A 9,751-nucleotide genomic window follows, 5' to 3' on the forward strand; every position below is an offset into this window, starting at 1 on the left:
TACATGGAACATTTTGAAAAAACAGCTCTAGAATCAGCACCCCACAAACCCAGTGTATGGTTCCGGTTTGTGGATGATACATTTATCATTTGGAGCCATGGGGAGGAAGAATTGATGGGGTTTTTGAATCATCTCAACAACATCCACCTGAAAATACAATTCACCATGGAGAAAGAAATCGAGGGAAAACTCGCATTCCTGGATACCTTGGTCATCCGCAAAGCAAACTTTCAGTTAGGTCACAAGGTCTACAGGAAACCAACTCACACTGATCGGTACTTACACAAAAACTCCAATCACCACCCCCGACAGAAAAGAGGCATAATGAAAACATTAGTGGATCGTGCAAGACGGATATGTGAGCCGCACTTTCTCAATGAGGAAATTAATCATCTAAACCACGCACTTCAGGCAAATGGCTACTCCAGAAATGAAATCCGAAGAGCAATCAAACCCAGGATGAATCAAACAACCAAGGAAAAACAGTCTCCTACAGGAAAAGTGTTTTTGCCATATATCAAAGGAATTACTGATCAGATGGGAAAGCTTATGAAAAAGCATAACCTTCAAGCAGTATTCAGACCCACCAGAAAAATACAACAGATGCTACGATCAGCAAAAGACAGTAGAGACCCCCTCACCTCTGCAGGACTATACCGTATACCCTGCAGCTGTGGACAAGTTTACATCGGGACCACAAAGCGTAGCATCCAGACAAGAATAAAAGAACATGAAAGACACTGCAGACTTGGACAACCTGAAAAATCAGCAGTGGCTGAACATAGCCTAACGCAAACAGGGCACAGTATCTTATTCCAGGACACCAAAATACTGGACAACACTTCCAACTACTTTGTCAGACTGCACAGGGAAGCCATTGAAATCCACAAGCATAAGCAAAACTTCAACAGGAAAGAAGAAACCTTAAGAATGAACAGAGCATGGTTTCCAGTTCTGAAAAACACCAGGCTAACAAAACATTTTATCCCCGACAATAGCCCTGCAGAGAAGATTAGCACATCAATTACCAATCCATATGCAAAAGAACCTCCTCAGGATACAGTGAAGCCTCCCGCCATTAGCATTCCACACCCTGGGAAACTCTTACAGGATGACTCAGATCAACCCCACCCCTCCTGAGTAGATACAAATGACCTACATCTTTTCCACACTGTGACACTGAGAGATCTCTGTCTTTTGGTGCTACACCTCTGAAGATGCCAGCCACAGCTGCTGGCGAAACGTCAGGAACTACAATGCCAAGACCACGGCAATACAATCCGGAAAACCCACAACAGCCATCTTAGTGTGCTTAATTAGCTGCTCACTAAGGTAATCCCAATCCTGGGAAGGAACCCCACCCTGTCCCTTTGATAAGGGAGGAAGGATGGACAAAATCCTCTCTCTTTCATCATTAGAGAAGGCAAAGGTATCTCTGTATTCGGACATAACCTCCCAGCAAGATACAAGGCAACCGAGAAAAAGGAGGGGGGGAGGAGCTTCCTTCACAGAACTACTCAAAGGGGAAGGAAAAGAAAGCATGCCACACAATCAGGGGATAACTGAATTATCTAAGGAAACTGTATAATTTTAATAATTCAACAAGTGAGTTATACCCTATGTAGTAAATATAAGTACTAAGTCCAAACAAAGTGAGAGAGTACCTCATACTCATACTCATTCACCCTCTTGGGACCTGAAGATGGGAGACAGTGTATATATGTCCACAAAAACCTTGAGGGGAGCACAGCCCAGTAAAAAACTGGGATGGAAGTATTTGGGGCCTTTAAAAGTGAAATGTAAAATCAATGAAGTCACTGTTGAACTGGAGTTACCAAAGAATTAGAAGCATGTGGACCCAGTTTTCCATTTCAATGGGAAGTAGTTGCTGATTCCTGCTGTAATCTCTCCATAGCCTGGGAACCTGACCTGGAGACATCTAGAGTCTGCTTGTAGAGTTGGAAGACTATTAGAAGGAGAGGGGGGAGTAGCTTAGTGAAACCTTTACCTGCTTTGAGCTTTTCTGTAATTGTCAGTCCTAGCAAGAATGGCACGAGAGCATGAAACTGGCAATATCAATAAAGAACTTTAACTCCTGAAGTGAAGTCTCTTGAGAGAGGCCTGGCATTCTCAGGGAAAAGCAGGATTCTGTATGCTCTTCCTCTTCTTTTCCCCTCCATTGGGAAGGTAGAGCTGTGGGTGGTCCCACCTTCAGCCTAGAGCCTGGGGCAACTGCTTGAGTTTATATTTCAAGTTGTTTTTATGGTTTCTTCATAGTCAGGATGAAATTGCAGTCATTCTTCTCCCTCACTGTAGTAATAAAAATTTTCTGTTGAAATTGACACCTGTTTTGACATCTAACTGTGTAATCCTAAAAAGATTTGCACCCTCTTAAATCCATTGAAGTCAGTGATCTTAGAAAGGTGTAACTCTGCTTAGGACTGCAGTGTAAGTGGCAAAAATTGGAGTACAATGTATAAACAGAACAAAGAATTGATTTAAGTATCATAAAGGAAACCAATGAATACAAGAAGATTGCCATAGAAAATAGACCAGATGAAGATGAATGTTCTGATTATGCATGAAAATCAAAAGAAGAAAAGATATACACATTTGTAGATGCCTACATTTAATGGGGAAATGTTTGTGTCAGGAAATCTGACATGATACAAAACTAAAAATTCACACAAAGGAGAAACAAGGAAGAAACACTAATTTTTTACTTTAAATAGTGAGATTCCAAAATTTGGTCGCATACCTAATCTGAAGTTCATTCAATAACTTTTTTACAGCTATTTAGATACATTATTTTTTTTTATGGGCCCTTCTAAGTTTTACATCTTCACGGCTTAAAACACAGTCATCAATTGCAAGGAGTTCTTTCATGAAAATCAGATCATAGAGGTCAACCTACTGGCAAAATCCATTTTATAACTTAAACAAACCACCTTTTTTTGAAAGAACACACATGCTACAAATTAATTAAATGCACTGTTTCCAGATGGTGTGGGTCAGTGTCTACAAATCTGAAATGCTAACTCAAGTATTAGACCACATCCTGAGATGAGGCTTTTAGGTCCCAGCAGTACTGGCTAGCATTGAATGAGAATAAAATAAGCAATCAGAAAAAGCAGATATCATGGTATCCCCCTTCTCAATTCTTTGGAAGACACCATATACAAGTATATTGCATCTTGCCATATGTACAAAAGTTTAGCTGTTGTCAGCATTTTCCTTTAATAGCAATGTGACATGAAAACATTAAGTGGGTGAGGTTTTTCTCATCACTTTATCTCCATTTCAGAAGTCAATTAACCTGATAAATATCTCTGCCAGGCAGTTAAGGAAAAAATGAACAGACATAGTACCCAGAAAAGGAAAGAAAACAACACTTCCTTGCCCTTCCCATTTGGTGATGGTGATTAGCGGTCATTCATTCATTCATTCATTCATTCATTCATTCATTCATTCATTCATTCAACATTTATAAACCACCTTTCTTTCAGGCCCAAGATAGTGAATGACAACATAAGTACCGTAAGTACCAAATCCCAAAGAAAGTGGAACCCAAAAGAACTGCACAATAACAGCTTATTTTGTAAACTTTCTGATCAAACTCATCATACCTTTCATAGGCCACCAAACACCCTCTGAAACAGTTCAATATACTCTCTGGAACAGTATTGGAGTGTGAGCTGCCTTTCCATCTCCTGGGAAGCTCTTCCATAGTGTGAGGCCATGGTGGAAAAAGCCTGAGAACGGGTGGTAATGAATAGAACATCCTATGAAAGATTCTGCAAAGAGCTGCCACACAGGCTCACTTGGGGCTCCTACAGATGTAAAGTAGAAAGATAAGGCCCCTGTCCCTTTAACAGTCCCTGCATGATCTGCCATAGTTGCCAAATCTCCTGTTCTAAAGGATGATTGAATATATAAGAGCCTTGTCTGCCATTGCATCTGGACACCCTAGACCTGCTTCCTTTGGACAGACAATCCCTTTTTCATGGATAATTAGTTCTAATGACTGATTGATCAGGAGAGATAAAGAGATCCTCACTAGACAAATCCATTTAGCAACCATCACTAATTAAAGAAAACAATTTGCACTTTGACAAAGAGCTCTGTCAGAGACAAGACGTGTACAGCAAAGCTTTCAAAGAGATAATGGTTCATTAACCAGGAAAGACTTTTGATTTTACAAGTTCCGCAGTTCTTAGGACTTTCAGAGAACAGTTCATCACCCATGCATAATTTTATTCAATAACTAGGTGAGTGTCAACTTCAATAATATAAATATTTAATCTTTTAATTAATTTTTCAATGTGCAATGCACATTATGTATACAGGCACTGGGTGTATGGGAATGCAAGCATTTCCTTGATCATACATGCAGTCAAAGACTGCTATAAATATGATTGTCGATGATATAAATATTAAAAATGTATATCCTAGGTAATTCTGCATTCAAGGGGGCTACCAACAGCAGTGACTGGCAATCACTGCAACCACAACAATTAAAACACCAATAAATTAAGAAAAGGCTAAAGATTCAGATGCTCAAATTAAATGCCATCAATTACAATACAACAATAACAGTGATAAAGGGCTGTTTTGCAGTCCCTTAAAAATGATTGAAAGTGCCTTTCCCTGGCATTGTATTCCAAAGGACTGATGACACAACTAAGAAAGCACATGATCTTGTTAATAAGATACACACCTAGCAAATGGAAGACATAGTCAACAAGGACTACTACGAGGGTCTAAATTGGCATTTGGGTTCACAAAGGGTGAAGCTTCCATCAGAGATATAGGTCCCAGATTGTGAAGGCCTTTTTAGGAATAATCACCTTTATTTTATTTTAGCCTGCTTTCCTCCAATAAAGGACTCAAGGTAGGTAACAGTGGTGGCGCAGTACTCAGTATGACTCCAAACAGCAGTCCCACAAATATGATAGGGACAATATAACAGGAGACGTTCCAGCATTCACAGCAGTCCCACAAAGCCTGAAAAGTGCTAGTAAGCCTCCGATGGCCCAGCAGAAAGAAAACATGGCAGGGCTGGGGAAGGCATAGGGATGCAGCTGGGGGGCCAAGGGCAAGGCCAGGAAGTGCATGCTTTAAAAGTGGATGGCCAGCTGGTGAAAGGGATGAGCATCAGTGGAAACAGCAAGGAGAGCAGTGAATGAAAGAGGCAAGCACGAGAGATGGCTGTGACAGCAGCTGCAACATGAACAGCACGGGGAATGCCTAGGAGAGGCAGCTGGCAGAGGCATCCCTGGGGGAAGGCCCCAAGGCCCCAGACCCAGTGTGCAGGCCAGGAGAGGCACAAATGCCCAGGAGGGCCAAGAGTAGCAAGTGAGGCAGGAGGTGCAGCTGGCTGGGACCAGGAGGCAAATGGCCAGGCAAGGAAGCATCTATCTGCCCGAGGTTCCAGCTTCCTAGTACCTATCCCACAGGATTATCAAAACTGAAGAACCAGCTCTGCAGCCACTGCACAACAACAGGCCCACAGGTGAAGGTGGCACAGGGAAGTAAGGTTAGGCAGCACTAGCACGGTGGGGGGAGGGGCAAGATAAGAAGGCAGCTGCCTGATGTAAGGGTGGCACGCCACCTCTGAGGCCTCAAGGAATGTCAGTAGCAATGGCCTTTATTCAATCACATAGTTTCAAAAACTTCAGGGCATTTAGGGTTTGTCAAGATGAACTAGCAATTTCCTCCATTTCCCCCTTCTATTTTTTTTACTGTTCTGGCTGTTAGAGACCACTGAGGTATCCTCCCCCCCTCCCTGCCATTGTTCCTGGGAGTCAGTGGACCCTCAGTACCAGCAAGGGGGCAAAATGGGGGGGGGGGTGTCTACAGTGGCAGGAAGAATCAACAGAAATCATTGTCTTCACTTTCAAAAATTTAAATGCCCTTAATGCTTCAAAATGTATTGATGGAGAACTGTGGCAGTTTGAAAATTACTGAAATACAATAAAAGAAGAGAGAAGTGACTTTACCGGGGGGGAGGGAATTTAAACAAGGAGTTCTAAGCAATTATTTTATTTGATTACCACATATAGTAGTAAAATAATAGAGGTGTTATTATAAGAATTATAAGGATATAAGTTAACTAAATATATTTCTGGCTGATAACTGTATAATAGATAAATTATATTCTAAATAGATTGAATATAAGAAATGTGGAAAAGGGAAAGAAGTATATAGTAACATATAGAATATAAGTTAAATTGATTGACATATATTGAATGTATACAGTGGTATAGAAGCATTTAAAAGTATGTGGAGTATGGGTCAAATTGGTTGACCCATATTGACGTGATTAAGTAAGAGAATAGTAAATGGATAAAATGTTATATTATTAAAGAATATATGCTAGAAATGTAATAGTTAGTCTTATAAGGTAAAAGGGGAAGGGAATAAAGGTAGTACTGTGTTATAACATAATATATAAGCTTAGAAGAGAATGAAAGTAGGTTTAGTAGTATAAAGTAAGTTTGAAATGAGTAAGAAAAAAGATAGACAAAGGGTTGGAAAACTGTTGGAAGTCAACAAAAGGGGGGAAAGGGTGGGGGTTAGAATTGAAATTATTTAAAGGGAAATGATTGTATGGAATATTTATAGAATTTCTAATCCAATAAAAAAAATTTTTTTTTAAAAAATGTATTGATGAATATAGGCCAATAAATTTTCAAACCATCAATTAAAATAATAAAAAACCCACTATCAGGCAGGCAAGCCAGCCTGCCTGCCGTAACTGTGAATGCATGTCTACCGGGGGGGCGGGATGGGCTTTCTTCCTGTAGCGTAGCTTCCTTCACTATGCCTATGCTTTGCTAAGAGACCTTGTCAGTGCAGCTCGTAGTGTGTGAGAATCAGGCGTGGGAACTTCAGCTAGGCATCTCTTGCTGACTTCAACTGACTTTTTTGGACTGGGGGAGGGGAACTGGAGTATAACCTCTCAGGGAAGACTTTGCTTCAGGATTCTGGGCAATCTCTATGTATCAGTGCACTTCTAGGGAGTTTTATCTGAATAAAGACCCTTTTAACTCATACCACTGTGTTGGATGAAGTGGAGAGTCTGAGAGAATCCCCACAGTGCCACCACAAATTCTAGCGCACAGAATAATTCAGATACAAGCTTCCATCGAGGCCCTTTCAAGCAACTCTGCCCTACATAAGTTCCTGGAAATCAGCAGTGATGCTTTCTAGCATGTTTGCATCTAGTGTGAATTGCATATAGCAGGCCTTGTCACTAAAATAGCACCGGCTAGTCGCGCCATGCGGGGCATTCATCTGAGCCTTCTCCAGGGCCATTGTCTTTTCTCAGTCTTTCCCTGAGCAAGTGGCTGTATTTTGCCCCAGCTCAAGCACCAGAGTTATCTTCAAGATCAACCCTATGTAGACACAGTTGCTAGTGTTGCCTCAGCAAATGGTAAGAGATTTTGAGGGCAGTGCCTGTGAAGGGGTAGAGTTTGGGGAGGATATGACATCACTTCTTAATGCTGCTCTAAGGTGCCTCTAACCTATGAGATAAAGACCATGGAGATATGAAGAAATTCCTACAGTGTCACTATGGAGGCCATTTACTGGCCATTTTTCCTCATGTTTTGGAATTTCTCATGAATAGGAGACTAGGGATAAGGATAGAGGCTTACCTACTGTTGATGGGTAAATGATGAGCCTGCACAACTAACAACCTCTATGTAAATTTCTTCTATGTAAATTCCTTCTGATAAGTACTTTTGGTGGTGGTTGGTTTTATCTGATCTTCCAATGTTCAGCATAGTGAAACCTGACTGAGGCACACACTGGACAGCGAACACTCAACTTGCTTTCATTATATTTATTTATTTATCCACTCCTTTTTTTCTCAGCTTGCGTCATTCTCTCCACCTCCGTTTTACCCACGCAATAACAATCCTATGAAGCAGGTTAGGCTAAGCAAAAACGACCGGCTCAAGGTCACCCAGCAAGCTTCCACGACAGAGAGGGGATTAGAACCTGGGTCTTTAACTATTACAACTTGCTGGGTGCCTCAGGACTGTACAACTTCAGAATCCAAGTGGGGTATTATTTAACTGAAATCTGTCAGCTGTGAGACAAGAAATCCCTGGTACAAATTTACTACTGACTGAGCTTCTATATCCTCCATCATTCCCTCACTGAATATGCCTTTCAGCTGAGACAGTTCAATGTTCCCCGGGAAAAGTGGAGTGATCAGTGAAGGCAATTCATATATGTATGAATCAGTGCCATCAAAAAGCCCTATATGACTGGGGCCAGCATACCTTAAGGACTGCCATTTTAATCTAGCCAACCATTCCAGTCATCTTGAGAGGTCCAGCTTTGGGTGCCCCCAACATCTGAGGCTGTTCAGGTGGCTATTCAAAAAAGAACCTTTTTGGTTATGGTCCCAAAACTTTGGAACTGTCAGGTCTGCTGCCCACAGTACTGCAATATTACTTTTTATGACTGTAACTTTCCAGTGTTGTTTGTCTGCAGGTTTCAGAAGACAGCTGGTGTTCCCAGGACAGTCTTATCTAGCATGGCTAGCCACAGACCTTGGAGGAGTTACTTTCACATTCCCAGGCCTCTGCAGTCGCTGGGCATATGGGGGGGGGGGATGGAAAGGAGGGTTGATATGCTGCAATATGTAACTAGCACGTCATTCTCAACAAAGCTTTGTATTCAGCCAGAAGCTTTCAATGCCTTTGGATTATATATGGACACCTGTACTTTGAATATAATCTTTCAATAAATAACCTTTGACTCAAGAGACCTTGGATTTCTTGCTGCAAGGGGTGGGAGATGAAATCAGAGTAACTTAAACTCCATAGACTGACAGGAACTCCCTCTCCAGGGAGATATGCCTTGTCTTCCACAGTGGCTGAAGTTTTTTTCATTCTATTTGGTGTTCCCTCAGTAAATCTTATTAGTAGAGGTGGGCACGGACTGCATAACGGACCTAATTTCCCCACAGATTTACCTTGTTCTTCGTTCGCGCACATGTGGGCCATGGGCACGTGTTCTTTTCACGAAAGCACCGAACTTTGGGGCGTTCTGTCCGTCTATCCGTTGGCCCGTTATGCCAGGATTCCCGCCGTCCCCACTCAAACAATTTCCTAAGCAACAGTGTGGAGCTACCTTCCCCATTTGGAATGCACCAATCTCAGCCCAGGAAACCTTGATTGGCAGCTCTGTCAGCCAAACAGAGAGTGCCTAGTGTTTCTGTATAAAAGAGAAAGCGCGTGAAGCCCTGCTTCACTTTGCGGCCAGGTGCGCAAGTTAGCAACTGCTTGCTGCGGAAGTTTTTCTTTTTGCGAGTGTGGCTTGTGCCTTAGCAAGGGCTTTGGGGCTTCAGTTGCAAGAGAGCTTACTCTATCCTCCATTCCTGTTTATTTTTTTTTCGCATTTCAATATTGCTTGCTTGACAGCATTTTTTAAAAAAAATTCTTTTACAGTACTATCGGGTTACTCTGATTTCTTTCCCCTTTCAAATCCTTGGGTTCTGGGGCTCGATCCCCCCCCCCAAACTCTTACTTGCTTCTGGGTCCCCAGTGGGTTCTGTTGTGCTCTGACTCTACCCACTCGCAGACCCGCAGTGGATGCAAGGCAGCTTTTGGCGTTGTCTGCTTGAGTTCTTTCCTTCTTTCCATTTTATTCCCACTTTTCCCCCTGGCTTTTGAGGTGCCCAGGGGGCTGCTACTGGCCTCTGTGAAACACCCACTCTCTGACAACTGGCAGCACG

The sequence above is a fragment of the Eublepharis macularius genome, chromosome 15 (genome assembly GCF_028583425.1).
Source record: "Eublepharis macularius isolate TG4126 chromosome 15, MPM_Emac_v1.0, whole genome shotgun sequence".
Classification (NCBI taxonomy): domain Eukaryota; kingdom Metazoa; phylum Chordata; class Lepidosauria; order Squamata; family Eublepharidae; genus Eublepharis; species Eublepharis macularius.